The 20,735-nt window shown below is 48.4% G+C and overlaps 1 protein-coding gene across 3 annotated transcripts in view; it reads left to right on the forward strand.

The window, feature by feature from the left end:
- Positions 1–20,735, forward strand: part of Rnf144a (ring finger protein 144A) — a 121,229-nt gene that overhangs the window by 41,934 nt on the left and 58,560 nt on the right. Inside the window, exon 1 of one of the 3 annotated variants that reach the window (XM_037198181.1) lies at positions 9,404–9,461. The exons of the other annotated variants lie outside the window; for them this stretch is intronic. The gene's annotated coding sequence lies outside the window, so the exon portion shown is untranslated. Of the gene's footprint in view, positions 1–9,403; positions 9,462–20,735 lie in introns of those variants that run through there. 3 annotated transcript variants of the gene reach the window in all.

The following is a 20,735-nucleotide window of genomic DNA, read 5'->3' on the forward strand; positions in this document are numbered from 1 at the left end:
GCCTCCCGGCCCGCGGATTTATGGTTTGTCTTCTGTGCGCCTTTTCTGGTAATTTCTTTTGAAAACAGCCTGCGATGCTTTTGCAACTGGGAAAGAAATAACCAATGCTTTCTTCTCCTGAGGCTACATTAGACCAGCCCACAGTTTCTCATCACCTCCTCTTGCATCATAGGGAGGCCTGTGGTTTCACAGATATTTGGTTTCTGCTCAGTTTATGCATAAATATACATAAATTTGGTCTCCCATTATACACAGATGTGAATGGTGATAAAGGTCACAGGCAGACCCGATCTGGCCAGGAAAGTTCAAACTCATCTGAAGGCAGAGGTCATGGGCTTCTGGATCTCCATGGAACTTGGACCATTTTGTGTTTATGAGATTCTCAGATCCTCACTGAGTATCTACTGTTTCCTGGACGAGTGAGAGTATTTCTCAGGATTCAGAGAGACGAGGTGTAGAGCCAGCCTTTGGATATTTGAACATGCTTGGAGAGACTAGAAAGGTATAATAAGGGTGTAACTAATGTTTTATGTTTACAGCTGATGACATTCAGAGGGTTAAGTCTGATGGTGGATGGTTCCCCCAGGAACAGAGCTGGGCATCTTCCACCACTGTGGGACTTTCTGCTCCTTCTGCTGGAAGCCTCTTCTACTCACAGAGGAGAGCCCTCCTCCTGCCTGAAGGCCTCCATCAGTAGCATGTTTGAGTGAGGCTATCCTGATGACGTCACCTGGCATGCTCTGTCCCTACTCCTGGGAGTCAATGAGCAATGTGGGATATAATGCAAGTACAGAGGTTTTTTTTTTTTTTTTTTTTTTTACTGTGTCTGGTCTCCGCTGGAAATATCACTGTATATCCAGGTGTAACCTTAAAATCCTAATCTTCATGCTGCTTATTTCTTGGTGCTGGGATTATAGACATGTATGGTATACCACATATGGTTTTATGCATGCTAGGGATTGAACTCAGGGCTTTGTGCATACTGAGCAAATATTCTCATCAATTGGCGACATTCTCACCTTCCTGAAAAATATCATTGTTTATTAAATATGCCTAAAATTTTGTGTAAACTGTTGATCTCTGGCTGTAAACTATTGAGTCCTTACCTTGCCACTGGCTTGCAATCCTGGTTAACTAAGGTGACAGGTGAAATGCATGACTCTTCCTCAGCAGCCAGTAATCCATTAGTTATTTGCACCCCTGTTTTGCTTGGTTACATAGGCACCTGTGTCCCTTCATCCTGTCACCAGAGGCTGGGGGATGTGGACCCAGGGCTGGCTCCGGAATTCACTTGGCGAAGTTGAGCTGGTTACAGCTAGAAGGCTTTGTGATCTTTGGGACCATCCATATCTTGTTGACCTCGTGGGAGCCTTTGAATGTGTTGGTCACCAAAGAGGGTGATGCGATGGTAATGGTGATTTTAAGATGTGGATGAGGACTGGAGAGTTGACTCAGTGGAGAAAGTGCTTGCCACACAAACTTGAGGACTGGAGTTCAGATTCCAGAACTGTGTAAAAACCACGCAGGCATGGTGGCAGCCTCTAATCTCAGCACTCTGGAGGCAGAGACTGAGGATCCCTGGGGCAAGCTGGCTAGCTCAATAAGCTGGCATTGGTGTTCAGGGACAGACCCTGCCTGTCTGAATGAAGTAGAGAGCTATTGAGGAACATACTGGTCATTAACTTTCCCCATTCATGCCTCCCTCACACTGTGTGTGTGTGTGTGTGTGTGTGTGTGTGTGTGTGTGTGTGTGTGTACTCACATACATGTGAATATGCATATATGTGCATGAAAATCACACACACACATACACAGCAAAGGAAGGAAGAGGGAGAGGAAGGAAGAAAGATGAAAGGGTGAGAAGTCAGAAGGCCTAAGGAGAGTTGCACCAGCTTGCTTCCACACTTCAAACTTTCTCCATCCACAGAAAGGCTTGATTTCTCTACTTGGGAGTAAGAAACATTGGTGGTTTAAGATGGTCGTGTGAGCATACATGACGATATTGGTCAGTAGTTTTAAATTGGAGTTACTCTTTAATGTTAGCCATTTTCCCCACCCTCCCCCTAGGATGCAGAATGATTGACCATCTGTAGTTGTCATAACTGCCATGTCTTCCCGGCACCAGAGGTGGCTGTGTCCTGAGATTCGATTGGGGTGAATGATAAGTTACCCGTGGTCCAATCACAGTTACTACTGCGTGCAAAGTGGCCACTGTAGACAGCAGCATTTTAGGTGGAAGCCACTGGAACTCACTGCCTTCCCATGGCAGCCTCTACTCCAGCGGTCCTGAAGTGTGAGAAGATGTGGGGGGCACCTTTTCTGAGGGGTCCAGGACTGACTGTGTGACTCAGAATATTTCTGAGCAGTGGGTTGTGCAGCTGGCAGGAAGGGGGTGGCAGGGCAGGCGCACAAGACGCTGTTTCAGGTGATTGCTAGGAAGGTGTGTTCTCCAGGGCAGTGGTTCTCAACCTTCCTAGTGCTGTGACCCTTTAGTACAGTTCCTCATGGTGTGGTGACCCCCAGCCACAAAATTATTTCATTGGTACTTCACAACTGTAATTTTGCCAGTTATGAATTGTGATATAAATATTTGATATGCAGGATATATGATCATGCAAACCCCCCAAAGGGGTTGTGACAGATTGAGAACCACTGCTCCAGTGGGACACTTTCCAGCTTCCTCCAACTAAAGTCTAGTTCATTTGATATATTACTGCAATTCACCTGTCTTAGTTGCTGTTCTATAGCTCTGATGAAATACCATGACCCAAACAGCTTATTAAAGAAAGCATTTAATTAGGGAATTGCTTAACGTGTCAGAGGGTTAGTCCATGATCATCGTGGTAGGGAGTGTGGTCCAGGCAGGCATGGTGCTGGAGCACTAGCTGAGAGTTTACATCCTGATCCACAAGCAGGAGGCAGAGAGAGAGAGAGAGTGGGCCTGGCATGGGCTTTTGAAACCTCACCCCTACCTCAACAAGACCACACCTCCTCCAACAAGGCCACACCTCCTCCAACAAGGCCACACCTCCTCCAACAAGACTACACCTCCTCCAACAAGGTCACACCCACTAATCCTTTCCAAACACTTCCATTAACTGGGGACCAAGCATTCAAGCATATGAACCTTTGGGCGCTGTCCTCATTCAAACCACCATACTACGTTTAAGAATGTTAAAAGAGACTCAGTTCCTCACCCAGAGACACAGCTCCTGTTATCGTGACTTTCTGTAGCTGTGATCGAATAGACAGGCAAAAGAAGGGAGAAAAAAAGGGCTTATTTTAGCTTAGAGTTCCAGGGCAACAGAGCCCCTCGCAGTGGAGAAAGGTGTGGCTACGGAGGGCTACACTTGTTGGTCTCCCTTTGTCAGCGGTCAGAAAAAGCAGAACGAGAACATGAAGTGGAGTTGACTAGAAAACCCCATTAAACTACTTCCTCCAGCCAAACTGCACCTCTCCAAGGTGCCGCAACCAACTCAAACAGTGCCACTCACCGAAGACTAGGCGTTCAAACGCATGAGCCCGTGCGGGACACTGCACACTCAAATCACGACAGCTCCTTTACCACCTTCCTGGGGCTCCCGAGATCGCCCAGTGTAGGAGGAGGAGAGGGCAGCTTAGTGTGAGTTGTGGGGATGCCAGCTCACCACTCCTGCCCGCCCTTACCTTCGGTTTCTTTTGGCCTGCTGTGGGAACAGGCATTTGCTTACATGAGAAGTGTCTCGGGGGAGCCCAGGCTGGGGCAGAATGGTAGCCAGGTCCACAGCTCAGGCTCCTACCTAGAGCATCCTCAACTAATCGACGGTAAAGTGTACAGGCTGCTGCCAATCCTTGCCTCCCGAAAGGGCCGACTGTGGGTCTGAGTGTGCGTTGGCATCAAGAGTCCCCTAGGCTTAAGCCTCTAGTAGCCACACCGGTCGCTCAGAAAATAGCCACCTTCACTGACTGGCTGTCTTTGATGCACTTCTCAATGTCTGTAACTGGGTTCCGTGGGAAACACTTCCCAATATCATCTGCGTACACTTGAACCATTGCGGGCTTCTGGGAGCAGTCCAACTCAGAGCCCTCTGCAGATTTCTTTGTTCTTAAGCATGAAGTGAGTATGCCCGGGAGCTTGTTGGGCACATGATTAAAGAACAGAGAATATGGGTGTCCCTTTAAACTCAAAGCAGTAAACTGGCTCGGTAGGGCTTTTGTTTTAGGTCAGAGTTCTGTTTACAGTTCAAGGAACACAGAGGTTTTCCAGAAATGGGTCTGTGTGTTCTGTAAATTGTCCATACCCCTAGGGCAGGGGGACATGGTTGCCTCTTCAGAGGATGCTTGTTTCTGGGACGCCTCTGAGACCCTTTTAAACTGCACACTCCTGTCCTATGGCCGACCTTCCCGAGGGTATTGTAGCCATGGCTGGAGAAAAAAATGGGATTGTAGATGAAGGCAGAATGTCACTTCCCAAGGTGATGCTGTCCAGGGACGGTCAAGGTCAACATGCCTGGATCCAGCTCATAGCCATCTTGTCTGGCCAGTCCTTCAAGTTCACTCTCCTCTATAGATCACTCTTGAGAAGGGTGGGTGAGGCATGTTCTAGAACATTTTGGTTGTCTTTAATTGCATTAGGAACCCTAAAAGAGAGTACTATGTGAGATGATTTAAGAGTCAGTGTGGAGGGGGAGTCATTTTGCAGAGAGTGCCCAGTGCACACACAGGGCTCAACAAATGGGTCAGCCCGAACCACAGCATGGGCTCCTGACTGGTGTGGCCAGATCTGCCAATTATTCCTTGCTTTCCAGCTTGGGGGAAGCCAGTGATTTATTCTGGGGACACTGAAGAGACTCCTGGAATTGAATGAGCTCTTGTGGCTGTGGCAGTAATGAGGCCGAGCCTGTGAGACAGACGCCTGGCACCGAGGACTGAGCTCTGAGTATCCTTGCCAGGGAGGTGAGTCTGCCCCTGAGCACAGCAAGCCAACACACTTGACAAAAACATTCATTTCCTCCAGTTCTCTAAAATAGCAGCTGGAATGACCTGTCCATTTTTATTTGTTTATCTTTACAAATCAGTTTAGCCACAGTATTGGGGAGAGCAAATGGATTCTTCCGTGGAACAGAGTAGATACCCCAGTCCAACAAAGCGGCCACCAGCATGTCTGAGGATCGTCCTCAGAGTGATGGTCAGCATTCACAGTGTCCTCTGTGTGTCCTAATGCCTGCAGTGGACCAGGGAGGCTGGTCAGTGAGGTCTGAGGTCAGTGACACTGTGGCCACGGCATGACTAGAGAGACCAGCACCTGGACTCAGGCATACCCAGTGACTGTTGCCTCAAAGCACAACATCCCATCGCTACCTTAGGAGATGCTTATCCTGGGGGTGAAGCTCCTGGGGTGACGGCTATGGGAGTGGGGGCAGCCATTCTGGCCAGACCCCATGATCAGGGCCCAATACGTAATAGTATAGCCGCAGCTGCTAACGTTCGGATCCCCAGTGGGGCATCAGTGTTGGTGTGGATGAATTGCAACCCCCTAAACTTCAGGATTCATACTGCAGTCCTTACCGGGGCTTGGGATCTAAGAATGTGAGCTGATTTGGAAGGCAAATCTTGTGGTCAAAAGGTATATGAGGAAGTTTGAGAGCGCATACAGCATATACCATCAGAGAGTCACAGTAGCTCAAAGCATCAGATTGGAAAATCAAAAAAAGACTGCTACTTGTTGAAGGAGGGAAACACAATGTAGGAGACAAGGAAAGGCAAGGACGTGGGGCACATAGTGAAAAAAAGTACGAGAGGCCCCAGACAAGGAATACTGACACAATCCCTGACTCGTGGCTCCCAGAGTGGCCTCCAGGAACGCCACAATGAATTGACAAGTTCCCAATCCCCCCTTTAGCTCCAGGGTCTAGAAATATGGGACAACGTCATTTCTATTGGTTCAAGCCTGTCTGTGATAACAGCAGCACTGTAAGAGACAAAAAGCATGCAGATACCATTTTCCTCATTGTATGGACCAAGGCCCAGAAAATCAGGGGCTTTATGAAGCCTGCAGAGAGTATGCTAGGCACTGTGGGACCCATGCCTAGAAGTTAGCCATATGTCAGCCCCAAGGTGCTGGGGCCAGTTTTCTCCCAATGGTGATCCCCGGGCTGCCAGGTGATTTCCTGCCAACAGCCTTTTTCTTTACTCAGAGTTTGGAACCCCATTTATTATTGTAAAATTACAAACTACACAGAATTTAGTGCCTAGAATTTACTCCCCCGGCTTTCAAAAATCACTCTAGCGAAGTATGTTTGGCATTTAAGAAGCTCTACCCATTTACCGTCTACTGCTCTCAATTTGCGGATGAGTTAACACACATATAGAAATTAACATTATCTGAGGAATAAGCAAATCCATCATCAGCCTTGATTTCCTCCAGCCTCACCAGTGATGTTTTTGTTTTACGATGAAATACTGAAAGGCAAGGAGATGGCTCACTGGGTAGTGTCCCCACACAGGAGGATCCAAATTCAGATCCCCAAAACCTATGAAAAAACAAAACAGGCACTGTCCTTGCCCCTCACTGACGACGCAAGGGTGGTGGTGGTGGTGGTGGTGGTGGTGGTGGTGGTGGTGTGTGATGCCAGGAGAACCATCCCGCCCTTCACAGGAAAACTTGCCCCGCCTCTCATGGGATAGCTGGCCCCACCCATCACAGAACTGGCCCCGCCCCTCACGGGAGAACTGGCCACGCCCCTCAGGAGAGCTGGTCCCGCCCCTCACGGGAGAACTGGCCACACCCCTCAGGAGAGCTGGCCTGGCCTCTCACTAGCCTGCAACCCTACCTGCACAGGATGGTGTGCCTGCGCACCGGAGAGCTAACCCCGCCCTGTTCTGGCCTCCACAAGGCTCTCCTCAGCTGATGGCTTCTGGAGCACATACAGGCGGCGAAGGACTCATGGGGCTACACATTGACCGTGCTCCAGTGAACATATGAACAACACAAGATGGACTTTGTTTTTGTTTTTGTTTTTGGTTTTTTTTTTTTTTTTTGAGGGGAGGGTCACAGGGTAGAGGGAAGGACATGGGGAGACTGTGAGGTGAATGTGATTGGGGCGTATGATGTGAGATTCCCAAATAATAATAATAATCATAAATAAAAGGCACTGTGGTATATATGTACCTTCATACATATGTATGCAAATAAATCAGTACATGCCAAAAAGCATTTTTTTAATGTCAGGCAAAGGTCGGGGAGGTAGGCCGACCCATGAAAGTCATTCGTCAGCCAGCCTAGTCCACCCTGAGCTCCAGGTTCACCATCTCAAAGGGTAAAGGTAAAGAGCAGTCAAGGAAAACACTCAACTTGAGTTTGGTCTGTTGCCTACACGTATGTCCACGTGTATGCGGACACACACGTACACCGATGTACATACACACCCCTAACTCAAGAGAAAAAAAAACTACACAAGAGATTTACTGACATATATCATAAAGCATTATTAGCAATCTTTCTATTAATTAATATTTTAGCACTGGGAATTGTACATCGACCCTTCTGCATGTTCCATAAGACAACAGTCAAAGTCTCGGCATGTGAATTCTGCACACCAGGATCACTCCTGGCTCCACCACACATCCCTAAACATTTTGGGGAGCCACATTTTTTTCTTTGTTTCTTTTAATATGAAGTGTGGCTTCCTAGAATTCCCGGTAACCATAGACAAGCCAACTGCTGCCATTTTATCTAACATTATTATGATTTTTTAAAGTACATGTTTGAGTGTTTTGCCTCCACGTATGTCTGTGCGCTGTGCACATGCCTGGCTTCTTCCAGAGAAGGGGATCTGGTCTCCTGAAACTAGAGTTAAAGATGGCTATGAGCTGCCCTGTGGGTTCTGGGAATCGAACCTGGGTCCTTTGAAAGAACAGCCAGTGCTCTAACCACTGAGCACTCTCTCGAGCCCCTACCTCCTCTGGGCGTCCCACTGTCTTTCTGCCTGGTTTTTATTGCAGACACTGTCATTGGCTGGATTCAGCAGCTGGATTTAGCCATTCACCAGGAAGTCACATGGGTTCCTCTGGGGACAGGAGTGCAGAATTCCCCTGAGCCCCCTCCCATTTCCAAGCCTGGAACCCTTGCCTGGTCTCCAATTGCTCCAGCTGTCTGGTTTCTTGGGACTGGCTATTGTCTTTGGCACTTGGGGCCTGGTCATGGTTGTGGGGAATGTCATGGGTGGGGACGCTGTGGACCAGTCGTTCTACTGGAGATGGTAATTCCCTGTGTGGTTCAGCCCAGACCCAGAGAAAGGGAGAGAAGCAGGGCAAGGTGAGTTTACTCAATGCCAAGAATAAAGTGAGACCCAGAGAGTTCCGTGGGCAGCTGACATGCCAGGACTCCTTCTGCAGAGCCAGTGGCAGGAACAGATAAGGAGACAGGAGTCCAGTTCCCAGGTCATCCTGTGCCTGCTCACCACAGGGCATCCGCATGAGTCCATAGCTACCCACTAGGCTATTAACAAGCTGCTAAGGTCCACTGAGAGAGGCATTGAGGGCAAGATGTGTGAAAGTGCGAAGGTCCAGGAGAGCCGTTCTTTTGTGCTGGGATGTAGCCCAGCTGTTAGGGTGCTCGCCCAGCACGCATGAAACCCTGGGTTCCATCCTCAGCACCACATAAACCGTGGTCGATGGTTGTGTGGCTTCAGAGCTCAGGAGGTAGATGCAGAAGGACAGAATGTTCAAGGCAAGCCTGTGGGCTAGTGAGAGCCCACCTCAGAAAATACAGCAGGATGAGAAGAAAGCTGTGCTTCATCAGGGAACTGTCTTGCTCTCAGCAGTCCCCAAGACCCCAGTTGCCTGTCCCTGCTGATGAGACAAGGGGCTGAACCCTCCCCATTTCAGCTCTGCCTCGTTTTTCATCTTTCTCGCCTTGCCTGATTTTTTTTTCTTGATAGTTTGCAAAGCGCAGGCATGGCAAGGCTGGTTTTATAAGCAGAAAGGCTTGGGGAAGGAGCCCCCTTTTCTACACAGCTTTGGGGGTGAACTGCTCCCCCCATAAGGCTCTTATCAGTCCCGCAGCCTTATGCAAGTGACTGTAAATTAAGCTGATGCCGCGGGAACCCTCCCACCTCACTTGAAGCCTCAGCAAAAGCCACGAGTCAGGCGGATTCTCATCTAGCTTGGTAGTCACAGCCTGCACTTTCATTCTCTAGCTGCCACCTCTCTCACAGCTGAGCCGTGCTCACGCTGAGCGGGGACTGCGAGGCCCTCCCTCTTGGCTTGACATGGGTGCATGTGTTAAGCTGAGTGACATCGCACACGCCGAGGGGCTTGGCTCACCTGTCAAACTTGGGGAGCTAACCTTTCTTGTTGCTGGGAAATGAAAGTGGAAGTGTCATAATTTCCTGTCCTGTCGCCCCGCCCTCCCTTCATTCTTCATGAGGCTTGTCGTGTGGACGATGCGATCTTCTGCTTTGGTGTGACCTTCCGTGTAGGTAGGGCCTGAAGGAATGCAGCCCCAGATGGGTTGTTCTTGTCTTCTTAGCTGACTCTGCCTCCTGGGACTAGAGCAAGGGTTGGGAGGGCTGTCTTGTCAGTCCCCAGTCTTCCCTGCTCCTTCCGTTTCTCAGAATGTGGAACAGTGTGTCTGTGATGGTGTGTTGGTTGCACTTGTCCCTGGGACCACAAGTGACATGGCTGCAGGCTGTGGCTCCTGATTGCGTCCCCTCCTAGTCAAGGGCACCAGATGCGGTGTTGAGACTAAGGACTCGGTTCTTTTTTGTGGTTGCACCTAGGCCCGTCCCTCTGTGGGGTGTTCTGTATGTCCTGTGGGAGCCTGTTCTCGGGTTCCTCATGGCTTTACCCAGCAGGTCCGCATGAGGATGATTAGACATGGATCGCAGCTGGTGGTCTGCACTTGCTGGTGCTGGGGATGGGTCTGTATGTCAAGTTGCTCTGATTGGTCAATAAATAAAACAGCTGATTGGCCTGTGGCTAGGCGGATATAGGCGGGACTAACAGAGAGGAGAAATAAAAGAACAGGAAGGCAAAAGGATCACCTGAGCCGCCCCAGAACAGAAGCATGTGAAGACACTGGTAAGTCACCAGCCACGTGGCAGGGTATAGATTTGTGGAAATGGATTAATTTAAGCTATATGAACAGTTAGCAAGAAGCCTGCCATGGCCATACAGTTTGTAAGCAATATAAGTCTCTGTGTTTACTTGGTTGGGTCTGAGTGGCTGTGCGACTGGCGGGTGACAAAGATTTGTCCTGACTGTGGGCCAGGCAGGAAAACTCCAGCTACACATCCTCCCAGCAGAACCTTCTTGCAGATCTGGGTGTCTAGACAAGGCAATTTTGCATGACGAATGTGATATGGTGTGGTGGTTTGAATAGGCACTCATGTGTTTGAATATTTGATCCATAGGGGGTGGCACTGTTGGAGGCGGGGCCTTGTTGGAGGAAGTGTGGCACTGTGGAGGTAGGCTTTGAGGGCTTGAAAGCTCAAGTCTTGCCAGCGTGTCTCAGTCTTCACTTCTGCCACCTGAGGATCCAGATGTAGAACTCTCAGCTTCTCCAGCACGTGTCGGCCTGCATGCCGCCATGTCCCGCCATGATGATAATGGACTAAACTTCTGAAACTGTAAACCAGCCCCAGTTAACTTTTGTAAGAGTTCCCATGGCCTTGGTGTCTCTTCATGGCAATACAACACTGACTAAGGCATAATGGTCAGCTGTTAGTTAGTCAAACCCAAGTCCTCTCCTGATGGTGGTATAACAGTCAGAACCCCAGGGGTTCTATTATCCAAGAGGCCCAAGAGCTGTGGGGTGTTGGGGGGATTCACAGCCAGCTTCCCTGTGCTTCAGACTCTGACATTGACTCATTTCGTGACATTGGGCTCCCTGTAGGATTCCAGCACCTTAGCGTTCCCATCTTTAGACAATGTGGTTGCAGCATCACAGGGACAGATGGAAGACTTTGCAATTTAGTGGAAACTTAGTAGCTGAGTTGTGGTCAGAGCCGGCTGCTTTTGATGTTCTTGGCTGTTTGCCGAGACTCTCACCAGTAGGGAGAATATTTACTTCCCAGTACCACATTAGGCTAAGGTGGCATCTTAGGCTGCTTGTATAGTCTTAACACTCTTGTCTCAGAGTCACCAAGGGTTTCACCACAGACAGCTTGGGTTTGTTTCCCCAGCCTTCCTCAGTTTCTCCTCTGCACAGTATTACCATTACCGACACACGAAGTACTTCCCTAAGGTGGCTGGACCTAAGCAGGCTTATCCCTTCCTCTGAGAGCCATACGGTGGGGAGTTTCTGTGTCAGGCAGGGTGGCAGTGCAGAGTCCAGTGGCCATGGGTGGACAGATGGGTCAGAATTAGTTTGTGACTGTCTTTATTCTGGGCTCATGGATTTGGAACCCAAACCTGATTTCAGAAACTTGGTGTCATGACACATAAAGACTTACACAGAGGGAAAGGCTTGGGATGGAGGTGTCTTTTTGAGAGTCACTGGTCTCCACCCCATAGGTTGATATCTGGCCCCTCGCCTGCCTTTATAAATAAGTGCATTTGGATTCCAGCCAGGGCATGCGTTACACATTATCTCTGCCTGCTTTTATGCCCGAGCGTCAGGGTTTAGTGGTCCACAGGGTGCTGTGGTTCACAGAGCCAGAAGTATTGACTGTGTGGTCCATATAGATACAATCTGCTGACTGGTGGCCTTCCGGGCACCACTGTCACCAGGTCCTCATGAGCTGAAAAAGATGTGGATTTTAGGACAGACTCAGGTCCGGCTCAGTCCAGATTTGGACTTCACACACCTCTTGAGTGTTGAACAGTATAGAATTCTAGAGGAAGAACAGCCGTCTGAGCTGGGTCTTCATACTTAGAGTGGCTGAGTCCTGACGGTGGGAGTCACGTACATGCTAGTGGCATTTCCCAGTAGAACCGCTGAGAGTGTGGTGATCGAGAGGGTTTAGGATGTTGCCACTGTCAAGGGGATCCTCATCACTTCGTCCGCTTCCTGTTTCAGTTTCCCACCATCAAGAAGTGAGTTTACATTAGTGTGTGGCTCAGGCCTGTCATCCCAGCTGCTGGGGAGGCTGAAGCAGGAGGGTTGGAAATTTCCAGGCCAGCTTGAGTTGCAGAATGAGTTCAAGGCCAACCCAGACAACTTCATGGGGGTCTCTCACATTTTAAAGTTGAAAATAGGATCGGGAGTAGAGCTGAAAGGCAGAGCCTGGACTGCAAGAGGCCGCAGGTTTAATGGGTAGCACCATGCACACCCAGATGCACATGCAGCAATGCATGCCTAGAATAGCAGCATGGGGGAGTGGACACCAGAGGGTCTATGAGGCTTCCCAGCCAGCCATTCTAGATGAGTTCGTTCGTTCCAGCTCAGTTAGAGACCCCTGCTCCAAGAAATAAGTTGGAGACCCACCCACCACTTTGATCTGGTACTGCTTGGTGTCTGAACGTGTAGTATGAACCAGAACTTCAGGTCAGTACATCGTTCAACCCTCATCAGAGAAGGATTAATGACCTCAATAGATGGTAATTAACGAAGGACCCCACAACTAGCCAACACGTAGAGAATAAGGACTTTGGGAAGGCCCAGCCCTAAATAGAATGTCTATATCACACCCCTCCCCTCAAAGGCTCAGGAATCTATGCTGCATAGGAAGCAGGAAGAGTGTAAGAGCCGGAGGCAGTAGGTGTCTGTGGCACCATGCACAGGGTCTGTCCAGGCTGACAAGTCCCAGCATGGAGAGGGGCATGTGGGCATGAGGTCCTAGCCCCAGCCAAGAAGCAGTTGGCATTTGATAGCTAGTAGGTGAAGGAAAGTCACCTTCAGTGGAGTAAGTGACACAGGGCACACTGACCCCACACTCCAGTTCAGGCCTTGCGTCCAGTAGTCCAGTAGTCGACCAGCACAAACTGCACTCCGTGTGTTGTTGTTTGGTTTTGTTATTTCTAAAAGAGGCAACAGGAGACTTGGTAGGTCGGGAGATGGGGCAATGAGAGGAGTTGGTGGAGGGAAGTGAATATGGTCAGAATATATTTATGAAGTTCTCAAAGAATACGTTATTTAAAAAAAAAAAAGAGCTGTGGAATAATTGAGAAAGCCACCTGACATCAGCCTCTGGCCTGTAGCCAGGGAGCCCCAAAGATCTACCTGTCTCTGCCCCCCCCCAGTGCCGGGGTTACAGATCCTACATGCACCCCACACGCCCATGCGTCTGACTTTTCCGTGGGTTCTGGGCATCTGAACTTAGGTCCTCATGTTTGGACAATAGACTTTTTCTCACTGAGCCATCTCTTCAGCCCAACTAGTCTTATTTCTTAATTCTTATTAGAATTTATCTTGCTCCCCCCTTCTTCTGTGGAAGAATTAAACCTCTTTCCTAAGGTTGATGGGCTCGAGTTTCGACTTAGAAATGAGAGATTCTTGCGTCACTGCTTAGCTCTGACAGGGATGAGTCAAAGGCATTGTTCTATTTGACAATAGAGTAAATTTCGGATTTTAAATTAGGAAAAGATGCACAGGAGAGCAGACATACACGGACACTTTTGGAACTCAGAGTTAGCGTAATACTGTGTCAGCTGAACTTGTGATTTATGTAATACCAAATGATGTCTCCTACATTCCTGAAAGAGGCAGACAGATAGAATGATTGGTCACCAGCCTTTGGTTGAATTAAGACAAGTTATAGACCATCTATTCTGAATGACCATAATGGCCATGATGCTCCATTTATTAAAATCTTTGTAACTTCTAGTATCTATGAAGTTCCCCGTTGAACTTCATTAAAGGTGTATATTAAGAATTCTGGCTGATTCAGTCAGTAAATTGCTTGTTGTGCAAGCATAAGGACCTGAATTTAAACCCAGTACCCATATGAAAGGCTTGGTCTAGTAGCATGCGCCACGCCTGGAATCCTGGTGCTGGAGGTAAGGAGGGAGACGAGAGGTTTCCTGGAGATCAGTGAACCTGTGAGTTCACTGTGACAGACTGTCTCAAAATATAAGGAATGATAGCTGAAGTTGACCTCTGCCTACTACATGCATACACACACACACACACACACACACACACACACACACACACACACCAGCACACATAAATACAGAAATGCATAAATAAAAGCTCTCTCTTGGGGATCTTGCTGACATTTGCATGTGACCATTCTGTGCCTGGTCCAGCCCTCCCCACTTTCTTAGGTACCAGCTTCAGTGAACATCTTGGCATCTTGGTCTAGTGCTTACACCAGTAAACACAGCATATACTGCGTATCACTGCATGCCTTGCATCTTTTACATACATGTGTTCTGCAGCTTTCCTGTTCATCTTTCCTTGAGTAGCTGTGGTTGGTGTCATGAGCCTTCTCCTTGAGTTGATTCTAGTCTCTTGGCATTACAAGCAGAGTCACAGTGACTAACTTTGGCCCAGTGCTGAGAAATGAGGTTACTGGGTCAGTGAGCCAATAGGTAAACTTTAGGTAGATATTGACACACTCCTGGGTTCATAGCTCATGTTATTTTGAACCACTCTCAGTGGGGTGTCCCAGAAGCTCATAACCTCACCAACAGTTTCTCTTGCCAGGCATTTGGATCGTTCCTCGTTTGCTTACTGGAAATTGCATCTTCTGGCCATTTGATTTTTTTTTCTGTGCACATTACATTGTTCTGTGATTAATAACCATTAAATCATTACTATTGATTTGCTGATTTACTTTTTGTTATTTGTTTTTGTGAGACAGTCTTGCTTTGTTGCTTTGCCTATGCTGGAACTTTATATGTAGCCCAGGCTGCCCTCAAGCTTTGGGTAGACCTCCTGCCTCTGCTCCCTGAAAATTGGCGTGATAGATGTGCCTTGTGCCTGGTCTTTTAGTTGATGGTTTTTGAAGCCTTGTATGGATTAAAGATGAACATTTTTGTTTGTTTGTTTTTTGAGACAGGGTTTCTCTGTGTATCTCTGGCTGCCATGGAACTCACTTTGTAGACCAGGCTGGCCTTGAACTCAGAGATCCTCCTGCCTCTACCTTCTGAGTGCTGGGATTAAAGGTGTGCATGACCACTTCCCAGCTCAAAGATGTACTTTTGCCTATGATCAGTTTTGCATTGGTTTTATGTTTTAAAAAATCTCATTGGCTTTGAAGTTATTGAAATTTATTTCTACAAAGGAATGTTGCAGAAAGAAAAAGAGTCTCTCTTCCTTTTAATCGGATAGTTTTCCTTCAGTGAGCATGCCTCCATCCCTTGCAGTGACCCCACAGTGAAAGTGGGGCAGACTTTGGAAAATCTCCCCTCAAAGCACTGGCTAACTTTTTTTTTCCCTTGGTATGGTACACACTTCCCTTTTCTGCTTTTTCCAATCCCTTTAACAGGCACATCATACTTGGAGCTTCCTAATATCATAGGAAATGCCTTAAAGAACATCCTCACATCCCTGATTTGTTCTGTAGATGAATTCCCAGGACAGGGGCTACTTAATCATAACATAGAAACATTTCTAAGCCTCTGCAATGCTGCCCATTACCTAGCAAAAGTGTCATTTCTCTGGATTTTATCATCCTCTACTTTTATTTATTAATTTCTTCAAGACTCTAACCAGGTAACTGCAACTTTGTAAGTGTTGGTTAATTTTACAGGAGGCCCCTGGGTTTAGGAGGGAGCTAAGAGGTCAGGTCCTGCAGCATGTGCACAGAGCCTGCCAAAGACAAGCCTGGGGGCCAGAGCCAGGCTTGTTCCTCATGCAGGGTCATCCCACCAAGGCTCAGACGACTGGACATGTGTCTTATAAACATCTCAGTGTATATGGAGCCTAATCACACCGAACCTCCATGTTTCCCGTTGAATGAGCATTTTTGTTTCCTAGAGAAGATGACACCTTTCCCGGGCATATACTCTGCATGTGTGCTCACACCACATGCACCACGCTAACTAGCTGGCACCACAGGTGTGTCCTGCTACTAGGAGGAGGCAAGGACACTCCAGCCAGGGCTTCTCCCTAGGTAGAGAGTCCTAGGGTGTCAAATGAATGTTGTTACAGACCAGTTCCTACTCTGTGCTACTGTTGGGGTACATTGCCGGGCTACAGTAATGGCCGTGAACAAGGCATGTTCAAATCACTAAGCTCTGGGAGAGTCTGACTCCATAATGAGAAACAAAATCAACATGGCGGATTCATAAACATGGGACATCGAGAGTGGGAGGGATGGAGTCTGATAGTCACTGTCATTGGAGTCTGTAGGACAGAAAGACTGATGATAAGGTGTCATGGCACCCGTGTGGCTGTTCGGACACCCCTGGGAACTGCATCCCAGCCTCCCATCCCTCCTCATCTTCACATATGGATCCGCGGACTAGTGGAGAAAGGAAGCCTGCCATCCATTGTTGTCCTGGGGACAGGGAATCGATCCTGGAATGTCCAGAGCCATATAGGTGACCTTCAAGTGGCAGAGGCCCATGGCAGCTGTGAGTGAGGCAGACATGGTCTGGATGGAGTGACCCTGTTATTTTAGAGTCTGTCATTGTGCATTAATGGTTCTCAGGTGGGTCCTCAGGAACACCCGGTCCCACTAGTCTCATTACCAATTTTACAACTGTGTCCTCTCCCCCAGGTGGGGCCTCCAAGCACAGGGACATCTGGCCACTGTTGTAGGAATATTAACCCCAGGTTGAAGTGGGATTGTAAATAATCACCTTTTCTAGACTCTTGTTAAGCGAGTATCCCCAACAGGCATGCATCTAGCCTTGGGGACTGCGCCCAGGCTGTCTTCAGGTTTTCTTGGGAATAATTGGAAATCCACATCTCTGTTTCCCTTAAGGAGAAGTTGCGTCAGTTCATCTGGTTGCGTTCAGTTCCCCTAAGGTTGGTTGGGCTGCACACAGAGCTGCATGCTGGGATGTGTGCAGCTGGCTCTGCCGTCTGAGTCCTGACCGTTGGTCTGGGTTTTGCTTCTCTGTGAATCTTCTCGCTCAAGTCGCGCTCCATTTCTGCACCTGTGTGGACTGTCACCATGTCAGAACTCATTCTGAGTAAGTTTGGTAGTTTGCTTTTCTGTCTGATAGAACATTACAGAGTGTTTATCCCCCAGATGGAGTATTGTCTTCCAGGAAAAGGGGACACAAGGGATCTGGCGTATTGTTGCACTGTGACTCTCTATTGTGACCTTTCTACCTGTGAGCTTGTCTGAACTTGAATTCCCCTCAGCCAGGACCCAAGGGTAGAAGGACTGGAGTAGCCGTGGTGTTCCATTAGTGTAGACTGGCAGACAGGGTCTAACAGGGAAGGGGCTGAGGAGTGTTGGAAAGAGACATCTACGGAGCTCCTAGACAGGGAGGAGAGGAACTCAACTCCACCCTTGGTCAGTCCTTTCTAGGGATGTAGTGTTCTCCCAGCCTTTCTCATGGAGAGGCAAGGATTAGCAGGTCCCCCTGAACCCATGTGTTAGGACAAATGTTCGCTGGGATTGCCTGTGAGGGAAGGGAGAGGACTTCTGTGAGTGTGGTTGAAGATGTTGAGCCCTGGATTTCTAAGTCTGCACCTTGGTAAATTGGTTATCAGCATGTCAAGGCTTCTGCTGCCAGCTGGAGGACTTTTTGATGGAAAGCATATTGCTTTCTCAGAGTGTGACCGCTACAGTATGTCTACAGATGTAGCAGTCAAATAGCAAACACCCATGCGTAAGGAAGTGCGTTTGTGAAAAGAACCCAGGGAGCCTGTAGCAGTGGGTGTGCTTGTCTTCACTTGGTAGACAATGAGTGTAGGAAATGGGCCCGGATTAATGAGTTGTTGGGGGAAACTGTGTTTATATCATTCTTGAACCTCAACATTTTATCTGTTGAGTGAAGACAACTGATCTAAATTTGTCTCTCTGGGATTTACCATGTTCACTAGGAGCTACAAAATAATGAAATGTGAGAAAATACTACGGATAATTCTAAGTGTGTCACGAGATGATAGGGAGCATTCTGGGTTTAGAAACGGGGTGCGTGGTTGTTGCAAGTAAGCGGAGCCAATAATACAGACTGTTACACTTATTTATCGAGCATCACTAACTTTACAGGCTACACCAGTCTCTTCAGCTTCCCTTTCACCAGGTCCTTGAGGTCTCACTTGGAGTTGTAACCAGGGCAACTGCAAGTTCTTTGTTCCTTCCTAATTTTATTACCAATGTGCATATCAGCCAAATCGTGGATCACAGGTCACACGTGGTGTATTGATTACGGAAAAGGCTACAAAGGAGTCAAGATGAGTGGAAAGAGTCAATGCAGGTGGTTAGTGTCCTAAAGAAATAAAAATGATCATAGAGATGTGGGGGAAAGGGCATACAGACAGTGCCAAAGAGGATGGCAGGGATGGCAGGGAGGATTGCCCGGAGCTGAGTCCTGCCTGTCAATCTATTTAGCAGAGGCTGTGAGAAATACGTGGAAGCAGTCACTGACAGAGCTCCAGGTGGGTGTGCCCTACTACACCCTCCTTAACGTGTGTTTGACAGGCTGCTGAGGGGGAGTTGGTAGGTGTGCCCAGCATCTGCTGGCTTAGGCTGTCTGCGTAGATAAATGGCAGCACACTCCACCTTGAGAGTTATTCTGCACATGGGGTAACTCCCAGCAAGCTGTTCTACACGGAATGGATGGGACAAGCCTCTGGTCGGTGTAGGATGCAGTGGCTCTGTGCAGCGGGCCCTCTCCACTTTATCAATGGCCAGGGCCATCTGCTTGGAGGACGGTCCGCCCTCCTCACCTAAGAAGCAGGTATTGCCCAAGGGAGCCTAGCCCTGCTCTAGATCCCGTTAACAAAGGAGAGAGCAAAATGCAGTAGGGTGTTTCTTTTTTGAGAAGTTTCATCTTTTGTTTGTTTCTTAAAAAATATAGGTAATGTCAACACCAGCTCCCCAAGGGGCTTTTCTTCTTCAAGGGGGGGGGCAAATACAGGCTGCTAAATAGGGTGTCAGAGAGTGTCTCTGGATGACAGACAGAGGGGAGGGGCAGAGGGTGAAGGCGGACTGGACTGCTTTCAGCAAAGAGCAAAGAATTAGGTGCTTAAAGAAATGGCAGTTTGGAAATGTGAGGACCTCCGACATTGTGGACATCATGCTGCTGAGGTGACGGGGTTCTTCAAGCTCACTGCACCTTTATTTATTTATTTTTTAAAGAATATATATAAAAAGACAAAGACTTAGGAGTTGGGGCCCCATGGAAAAGAATTCCGTAGCAGGGCTCAGATGGCTTCATATGTGCATGTGTGAGGACTTGACCTGAGTGTGTGTCTGCAACCCCTATGCACAGAATTCATGGGATTCGTGGGAACTGGGGGCCAGCTTGCCTGGTGCTCATGGCTCACTGCTTTTCTGGGCTCCGACCTCTCACCCACTGCCCTGGAGGATGTGAGGGCTAGAATTTCCTGACATGTGTAAGTTCCATTCAGGAAACCTCCCCTGTGCCTCCCCAGCAGCCCTGCCCCAAAACCAGGGAGGGCAGATCCTGGAAGCAGGGGTTAGCAGATTGTTTCGTACAGGGCCAGAGGGTTAACTATTTTGAGCTTTTGCAGACTTGGTTCCTTTGTTTGTGTATGTTTTGTTTACTTGTTAATCTTTAGAAATATTGTGTGTATACTTGTCAGTGTGTGTGTGTGTGTTGTGTGTGTGTGTGTGTGTGTGTGTGTGTGTGTGAGAGAGAGAGAGAGAGAGAGAGAGAGAGAGAGAGAGAGAGAGAGAGAGAGAGAATTTATCTGACCATGGGTGTCTTCTGTATTTCTCTGTCATCACCATCATCATATGTGTGCACACACGTGAGCACATGCCATGGTGTACCCATGGAGGTCAGAGGACAACATTTGGAAGTCTGTCTCTTCCCATCCTGGGTCCTAGGATCAAACTCAGGTTGTCAGGCTTGTGCAGCAAGTGGCCGTACCTGCTGAGTCCTCTTGCCATCCCGGTCTACTTTATTATTGTGTCTTTGTTGGTGTTTTGGCTTGCTAGTATGTCTGTGCACCATGTGTGTGCAGTGCCCTCAGAGGCCAGAAGAGGGCGTTAGATCCCCTTGGACCGGAGATGCCATATGGGTGCTAGGGATGGAACCTAGTCCTCTGGAAGAGTAGCCTGCTCTTTGCTGCTGAGTCATAGCATTTCCGGCCTAGTGCCCCATCTGCATGACCCCAAGTCTTTAGTAAGAGAGGAGCAGCCTCCAGAAGAGGACACGGATGTTCCCAAACCCCTGTAAGTAGCAGAGATGCCCCTGATTCTATCCCAGCCTGCTGGGGATGGCAGCAGAGTTCTTCCTCGGGTTTCTGTGTCGCTCTGGGACTCAGCCTTTCTCACACACCATCTCCTGCTGTCAGCTATTCTTTCAGAGTGTCTGTAGAACAGATCTACTTGCCATGGGCTCTGATTACCATGGTGCCTGTGGGGATACTCTCCCCACTTCCCAGCGTCTTACCTGGACTTGTCCCCAGTCAGCCACTGGGCAAGGCAAGCAGATGTCTTCAGGGATGGACTCCTGTATTAACACACTGTCAATGCATCTGTCTGTTCCTTTCTCTTAAGCTAAAGCTTTAAAGTGCAAGCCCAGCATGTCCAGGGGCATTCCTGTCTATCACATGTCTTTATGATCTTAGTTGGTCACACCCAGGAATGACCTACACTGCTCAGGAATGGGCTCACCCCCTCTAATGAATATGTATGTACAGGTCCCTTGAATAAAATTGCCATGCCTCCTTCATTCCAGAGGACATGGCTGTAGAAGACACTTCCTTTTCC

Source organism: Peromyscus leucopus, chromosome 22 (assembly GCF_004664715.2).
Source record: "Peromyscus leucopus breed LL Stock chromosome 22, UCI_PerLeu_2.1, whole genome shotgun sequence".
NCBI classification, from domain to species: Eukaryota; Metazoa; Chordata; class Mammalia; order Rodentia; family Cricetidae; genus Peromyscus; species Peromyscus leucopus.